This window comes from Chlorocebus sabaeus, chromosome 7 (assembly GCF_047675955.1).
Source record: "Chlorocebus sabaeus isolate Y175 chromosome 7, mChlSab1.0.hap1, whole genome shotgun sequence".
NCBI classification, from domain to species: Eukaryota; Metazoa; Chordata; class Mammalia; order Primates; family Cercopithecidae; genus Chlorocebus; species Chlorocebus sabaeus.
In genome coordinates this window covers 92,329,502-92,338,389 of record NC_132910.1, presented here as the reverse complement: position 1 = coordinate 92,338,389, position 8,888 = coordinate 92,329,502, and the positions used below count along the sequence as shown (strand labels likewise).

Genomic DNA, 8,888 nt, shown 5'->3' with positions numbered 1-8,888 from the left:
AGAAGCTTTAAAATATTCTAGGTTCAATTGTTAGTATTTATAATCTCTAATCTAAGGCTAAAAGTCAAGTTTACTCAGAAGGTTCAGGAATATGAAAATCAATGTAAAATGACAAAAAGTTTCATGAAACCCCCGATAAGGCTAAAATCTGACAGCTTGATGGAGACATCTCATACTGAGAGTTCAGGCGAAAACACTAGAGCTTTTGTAATTCTCACTGTTAAATTCACAATTTATTCTCAATTCTAGCCTGAAGATATTTAAAGTATGGGCTTGAAATGTCTAACAAGACACAAACCTTTGCAAGAGCTCAGCACTCTCTTCCATAAAGACCAGGGTCAAAATTTATCCCGTGTTAAAAACCACACAAGGAGTTTGTTAAAACCTCATATTCCTGGACCTCCTTTGCCAGATATTCTATGTAGGTCTGTGACAAGGCCCTGGAATTTTTTTTTTTTTTTTAACAAAAGCCATGGGAGCTTCTGATGCAGCTGGCCCCTGTACTTGGATAAATATTAGTATAGTGAACAGTAGGTTTCCTTAATTAACCTCCTAGAAAATTTGTCAGTCAGTCAGTCGCTTTGGAGCTGGGATTCCAGACACTATGTTAGAAAACACAGAATTCAATCATTTCTTAACATCCCTGTTACCAGATCACTAGTCCATGCCCCACTACCTCTTGCCTGGCCCTTGTGATGGCCTCCTCACTGGCCTCTGGTTCCTTACTCCTGCTCTTCACACAACAGAGTGGCCATCTCAAAGTCCAAGTCAGACCATGTTACTCTTCCTGATTCCTGACTGTTATTTACAAGGCCCTGCATAAACTTATCCCTAGCTACTTTCCTAATCTCATTGCCTCTTCCCTTTGTCCTCTCTACTCCAGCCACAGTGACCTTCCTGCATTACTTCAACATATTAAATATGCCCCAGACTCAGAGACTTTGCACTTTCTGATCCCTTTGACTGGAATGCTCTTCCACTCCTGCTTGTGCTTTCATCTCATTGGCACCCGGAAGAGAGGCCCTCCTAGTCCCCTAGTCTGTTATCCTCTGCCCTCTTATTTTTCTTTTAGGCATTTGCCACATGACATATGATATTTTTAATTGTGTCTTTGTGAGAGCAGTGATTTTATCTGTTCTATGCATGACTCACTCTCAGCAGGTAAAGTGGTATGTGCCATGTGAAAGGTGCTCAATAAATATCTGTTGAATGAATAAATGTAGGAATTTCACATGTAGAGTCTTTGGGAAATAAAATATAGGTAGAATCTTTTGGGGTCTACTTGTAGAATCCAACTGCTGGTTTTTTACAGTTCTCTTAATGACTATTATGAAGTTATATGAAGAGGCAGATGCCTTGGGAAGCTAGTGAAGCCAAAACCCCAGAGCTTCTCGCTTGCTAGACTCCTGTGAAGGCTGGGAATTTCTGTCATGGAAAATTCCATGACAAGACGAGGAGGGGAAGCCCAGCTGCACTGAGGACACATTTCTACGTAAGCAATTCTAGTGCATTGTCCAGAAATATCTAGAAGCAAGGCACCTAATTCTCCCAGCTTCCAATAATTTATCAGAATTTTTCTTCTGATGGTGAGTATTCACTCTTGTCCCCAAATTTGTATTTGTAGTTTTAAAATACATTTTTCTAAAAGGGGCCTGTGTTATATATAGTTTTTATGTGGCAGTTGATCTTGCCTTCTCACTAAAGTTGGAAAGTCCTTCAGGACTCAGACTGTGTTTTATACGTTCTCTGCTTCCCATGCCTGGGATACAACTGAGCTCATGGAGGAAGCCAAGCTAATGTTCTGGCCCTCAGTTCCCTGCATGGATCAAAACTGGTTTGGGAGGTTGTAAAGCATACTGCTTTAAACCTAAAAGGAGGTTTTTTTTTTCTTAATTGTCAATATTTGCATTATAATATTTATTTTGAAAGATTCTGCACTTTCATTTCAATTAAGGATTAAAAGTATGGTTCTTCTGATTCCACGGGCATTTATTTTGAGTAAATATATATCTACAAGGTAATTATAGAAAAATATCCAGGGGCTGGGCACAGTGGCTCATGCTTATAACCCCGGCACTTTGGGAGGCCTAGGCAGGCAGATCACTTAAAGTCAGGAATTCGTGCCCAGCCTGGCCAACATGGAGAAAACCTGTCTCTACTAAAAATTCAAAAATTAGCTCGGCATGGTGGTGGGCGCCTGTAATCCCAGCTACTAGAGAGGCTGAGGCATGAGAACCGCTTGAACCCCGGAGTGAGCCGAGATCGCACCACTGAACTCCAGCCTGGGTGACAGAGTGAAACTGTGTGTCAAAAAAAGGAAAAATATCCAGGAAGATTCATTTTTTTAAGAAGCGAGAAAAAATCAGGAATTTTAATGAAGATCAAATTTTCACTTAGCTCTTTATAATGAGGACTTATTGGCTTACATCTCTTATTTTATATAATTTTACTTACCAGTAATAAAATACTATAAAGCATCATTTTGATCCCAAAGGAGTATGAAGCTGTTTAGAATCAAATTTGGAAGAAAAAGGTACTGAGTCTGTCTCTGACAATTCATGAGAGGTTTAGTCTATGCTACTAAGATGCAGTTCTGGGGCAGGTGTGATGGCTCATGCCTGTAATCCCAGCACTTTGGGAAGCTGAGGCAGGAGAATTGCTTAAGCCCAGGAGATTGAGACTAGCTTGGGTAACATGGCAAAACTCCATCTCTACAAAAAAAACAAAAATTAACCAGGCATGGTGACACACACCTGTAGTCCCAGCTACTTGGGAGGTTGAGGTAGGAGGATCACCTGAACACCTGGGGAGGTCAAGGCTACAGTGAGCTGTGATTGCAGCACTGCACTCTAGCTTGGGCAATGGAGTGAGACCCTGTCAAAAAAAAAAAAAAAAAAAAAAAGATGCAGTTATGTAGAAGTATTAGTAACTCCGTGTCAATTAGATATTTAAAAGTTCATGAGACAGACTATATGTATACAATCCACAAAGTCAAAGGCTCTGTAAACACCAATAAATGCTGCAAACAATCTTGTGTCAGTCAGTCCTGCTAGATTTCTCCTGCTAGATTTCTCTACCGGAAGAAATCTAGCAGGAGAAATCACAAGGAGATAAGTGCCATAGCAATGATCAGTAGTGAAAAAATCGTGACTAAAATTCTCTATACTTCTCATGCAGACTACCAATACAAAAAGCACATACTTGCAATTTATCAAGGAGGACAGTGGCATAGACTGTTGACTAAAAATCTAGAAATTAATAGTTCACTAATATGGAAACTTGGAGATAGATTCCACAGATTCCATCCAGATGGAGCCATATACAACAAGAAATTGATGAGACAAAAAAAAAATTGTAAGAATTAGAAAATTCCAGTCAGAGATATGGTGGCATGAAATCTTCCCTGACTGTTTTAGTGGGGCTCAGTGTTTCCATCAGCTGTTCCACACGACAGCACATTACTAGGAGACAATTTGAGAGGACCTGGATCAAAGTCGCTTGCGGCAATTGCTGTTGGCAGTCTCTATTGGCATTTTGAAATGACAGCCTCTCTGGTAACTGTCAAAATCTGGGTTCATGTCTACATTGTTATATTTAAGCCAAAGGCATTCTTAACCCAAACTTGGCCCTTGTCACCATCTCTATTACCAAGGCCTCCCACAAGTTTTATTTTACTAAAGGGTTTGGAAAGACATTCACAAACTTATAAAAACATTAGTGTTTCATAAGTTATCTGGTGGCTTCTATAACATTGCCATCTGTCATCTACCTCTGTAACCTGGCCAAGGAATTTTTACCTAATTGACTTTTCAAACAAGGAATTCTAAAAAGCAATGATTGTAACTGTTTAATATACTACTTACAAAAAAGTTGCTTTCATTTTTTGTCAGTCCACTGATATGAGATGAGAAGTGTAGGTACGCAGGCATACACACACACACATATTTCTCAGGAACTAAGTCACTAATGGAATTTGACTACATCCATTCCACCCCGCTGTTTTCAATTACACAAACTCATTAGCTAAATTATAAGGACAAGATAGCTCTAGAATTGCTACAATGATGATTAAAGTGAAGGTGAAAGATTATTTTTTACCCAGCTCAAAATAGTCACCTTGAAATTTCTAGTGGGTAAGAGAAGCTAACTAACATACTATACTATCTCCCCACCCCTCCCTACGCCCAGGCAGAGTCTCCCTCTGTCGCCCAGGTTGGAGTGCAGTGGCGGGATGTGCACTCACTGCAAGCTCCGCCTTCCGGGTTCAGGCCATTCTCCTGCCTCAGCCTCCCAAGTAGCTGGGACTTCAGGCTCCCAACACCGTGCCCTGCTAATTATTTGTATTTTTAGTAGAGACGGGGTTTCACTGTGTTAGTCATGATGGTCTCGATCTCCTGACCTAGTGATCCACCCGCCTTGGCCTCCCAAAGTGCTGGGATTACAGGCATGAGCCAACACACCCAGTCCTAACATAGTACACTATCTTAAAGGTTGCCTTGAATAAAAACCATAATTTGAGGAGTCCCCATAACTAACTGGGGAAAGTGGTATTTTTGAGATGAGAAGCTTCTTCAAATTTTGCTATGTAGAGATAAGAAATTGGCTCTTTCTGGCCACCTTCTGTATCATTCTGTCATTCGCCACCATAAGTAATTGGCTCCTTTCCTCCACTGTCTCTTGTTATTTTCCTTCTCCCACTTCTTTCCTTTTCCTAACTCAGTTCCCTTGCTTTGACTTTCTTTCCCCTCTGCCTTGTCCATACCATACCATTAACAGCATCACCTAGGATTCATACTGGGTTCTAGTGTTTAAGGTTCTGAAGTGGCTGGGTCAGTCATTTCTGATCCTTTTCCATCCCCAAACACATAAGGGATGTAGCAGGCAGCCCCATCAAAATCCATGGCTCTCTACAGCACTAATTTTAAGAGGTGGAGAAGGGCATATCAGATTCTCCAACGAAAAGGAAACTTTGTAGGTTGAAAACATTTAAATGCTTCCAATCAAGATCTGGTCAGCAATTTCCCTACATTCCTTCTATGTTGTGTCGGCATCACTGGAAAGAGCCTCGCCTAATGTGGTGGCTTACGGACCAGCATCACTAACATCACCAGGGAACTTGTTATAAATGCAGAATCTCTGGCCTCCACCCTAAACCTACTGAATCAGAATCTGTATTTTAACTAGATGCTCACATTAAAGTTTGAGAATCACTGTGCTCTCATGGTAGGAATATAGTAAAACACAACATATCTAATGGTGTAAACAGCATTCAACTACTGATAATAACATATGTAATAGGATATTATGATGTTTGGAGTAAAGCAAGCTGCTTTTTATTTCTAGCATTTAATAACTGAATCTTCAACAAATCATTTAACCTTACAGAACCTCAGTTAACTCATGTATAAAATGGAGATTATATCTATCTTACATAGACCATGCACATATGATTTTTAGGACAATGTCAGGCTTAGAGTGTGTGTGCAATAATTTTTTACTACTTATGGTTAAAATTATTATTATCATCATTATTTAATCAACTTGGCTTTATGTGCTAAAAAAGAAAAAAAACGATTTAGATCAAGTTACACATCTTCCCAAAGCTTACAGCATAAAATGAGCAATAACTGTATGGGCAATTGCACAAAAAAAGCAATATGCTGACAAGATAACACATTCATTCAAATCTGTTTATGCTGAAATTTTAGTGAGCGTGAGCTTGGGTTTATTAGTCTGACCCACTGATTAAATAGCATTATTTGAGTCATAAACTATAAAATCAGAAAACCACTAAGAGATGATGAGATTAAAACATTCACCAAACAAGAAATATGTCAAGGAAGAGTCAAAAACTTTGGTACCAGAGAGGCTTTATGCTGCTAGATATACTTTTTTAATCAAAATGCCAACTTAATTGTTAATGGAATTTTTAATTATCTATTACAATCCGAACTGGCTAAAACAAATAGTTTCTTCTAAGCTTAAACTAAACATTTAATTAAACCTACCAAGCATAAGTGGCATATTTTTTATCCTGTCCCTTAAGTAAAAGTGTCAGAAAAGGCCTTTTACTCTTTGTTAATTGAAAAATAAATGGGTCTCCTGGAGAACAGAGTCATCTCTTTTGAACAATTCATCCACCATGCAATTGTGCAATTTATATCTATTCTAGGTACCAACCTTTGTCATTGCTTAGTCTGATAATTAGGAGTGGAAACTAGAAATAAATACAAGTATTATTTTTTAAAATATTTCAAAGTCTTGTCTTTAGTACTTTGCATTCAACCCCAATCCCCAACATAACTTCATTATGTTTAAAAATATAATTTTAAGAAAAGATTATTTATATTGTTTTCAGATAATCCTTTTGAACCATCTTACCAGTAATTAAGAGATAACTATGAGGCCATGCACAGTGGCTCACACCTGTAATCCCAGCACTTTGGGAGGCCAAGGCAGGAAGATCACTTGAGGTCAGGAGTTTAAGGCCAGCCTAGTCAACATGGCAAAACCCCATCTCTGCCAAAAATACAAAAATTGGCCAGGTGTGGTGGCGCACGCCTGTAGTTCCAGCTAATGGTGAAGTTGAGGTGGGAGAGTCACTTGAACCCTGGAGGCAGAGGTTCCAGTGAGCTGAGATCACGCCACAGCACACCAACCTAGATGAAAGAGTGAGACCCTGTCTCAATTTAAAAAAAAAAAAAAAAAGAGAGAGAGAGAGAGATAGAGAGATAACTGTGAGTCTTTTCCTCAATTTCTTCACCTGTCCCCTTTCTAATTTGTTTGCATTCATTGAACTTAGATGTCCAAATAATCAAAACCCATTACCAACTGACTTTTACTAAAATCACTTCTTCACTTTCTCAATAGTTATATTAAAATGACTAACATTCTTTATGTGTTTATTAATTTTTAAATATTAACAAATTTCATTAAATTAGCTAAACCAAATATTCTGGTACATAAAAATTAAAGTGAAATATATAGTAATACGATCCTCTTGTAGTTCATGAACACGATGACTGGGTGTTCACATACATATGTGAGATGTGCCACCCTCTGAACCTAGTTACAATGTGGGGACATTACCTGTCTGACCTGAAAAAAAAGAAATATATGCTAATAAAGTAGTTAATCATTTGAGGTTTGAAATAGACTTTCATAGAAATTCAGTTGGAAATTCACAGACTGTATAACGGAGACAAGATCTATAGTTTACTACACAGAAATCCCTTAACACATGATTTATTTAGAAAAGCACTGCCAGGTCACAAGTAGTGTCTAGATAACCTGGAAAGCCAAGAATTGGCTAGAAACACAGTCATGAATGAAGCTCTGAAGTTGAATTAATTTAGAAAATAGAATGTGATTCACTTTGAGTTATCAAACAAACATAATTTATGAGTTTCCTCTTTGCCTGTATTTTTGTTTTGTTTTGCTAGGGGTTTTTAATCAACTTTCAGTCTAGAGGTTGGGGGTATATTCTCATCAGCTGACCAGAAGACTATAAATGGAATAGACAATGGAAAGAGCCTCCATCCATCCATTCATTCATTCATTCATTCTCCAGAATTCTAGTATGTACAAATTTGTTTCTAATGCCTAGAAATTAGGGGGGAAAAAGGCCACTGCTCTGCTGGTCAAATGGGCGGTAAAATATATTTTCTTTAAGAAGGGCAAAAAGATATTAACCACTGGTGATGTAATTAAATTATTTCATTATTTTAAAATTATGGTTTCCAAGACTTACACCTATTTGTTCAGAAGCTATGATGTGCCAGTCACTGGCTGGTGGTGAGCAAGACAGCAGGATCCCTGCCTTCATGGATCTGAAAGCCTAATGAAGCAGAAAGAGAAGTAAATTGGTGTTTACAAGTGGTACTTAAAGTACAAAATTCTATGGCATGTAGGAAAGGGGGCCAACCCAGAATGAAGGCATTAGAAACTCTTTCCAGGTGAAAGAAGGGTATCTAAGTTGATTTCTGCAGGATACTGACAAATATTTGCCGTTAATTATCAAAGCAATAAAAAGTAACATAATAATATGTAACTTTTTACATGTTAATACTTGCATTTTTTTTTTTTTTTTAGTCCTGTGTTTGTGAGGGTTTGGGGTAGGAGGAAATGGCCTGATAGAGTACTGGTGAGAATAAAAAAACTGGTATTATCACTCTCAGTACAATGTGGCAATATACATCAAAAAATATAGAAATATGTGTACATTTGACTTACCTAAAATACCAATTCTCGATGTTTACTTTAAAGAAGAATTAAATATATGGACAAACATTTTCTACTTTACCATCTAAATGTCTAACTATATACTGACAATTAAATAACTAATAGTACATTCACAAAATGAAACAGCACTAAGTTATTACAACATTGGCATAAAGAAATATTTATTAACATGTGCGCAATCATGATATATTAAGTAAAATGAGAAGATTACAAACGTATGCATAATAGAAACCCTTTTTGTTTAAACACACACGTGCACAGAGTTCTGGAAAGATATAAAAACTGTGTTAAAGTTATCTTTGGGTAAGAAGATTATACTTTCTTTTTTGGGAGGACTTTGTGTGTGCCTCTATTTCCTAATTTTTTACATTAAAAACATGCTGCTTTTATAATTACGGAAACAAAAGTGATGGGATCAGGACAAACACATTAAATCCTAAACATTTTTCATCCCACGCTTCTTTCACCTCCTAAGGAGAAGCGATAATAAACAAAGAGGTGCCATGTGAGAAAAGAAACTAGAGAGGCCACCCAGCGGGAGCACAGCTAGGGGTCAACAGGTGCAGAGCCCGGCAGAGCAGATCACCAAAGGCTTTGCAGGCCCAGAAAGAGGAGCCTTGACTTTCAAAGAGTCACAGGGCCCTTCA

At 38.0% G+C, this 8,888-nt stretch overlaps 1 non-coding gene across 1 annotated transcript; it reads left to right on the top strand.

Annotated features, from left to right (window-relative positions):
* The first annotated feature begins 6,994 nt into the window (after positions 1-6,994).
* Positions 6,995-7,099, top strand: LOC119624082 (small nucleolar RNA U13). Its single transcript, XR_005240170.1, has one exon. It is a non-coding gene; the product is annotated as a small nucleolar RNA U13 (small nucleolar RNA).
* The last annotated feature ends 1,789 nt before the right edge of the window (positions 7,100-8,888 follow it).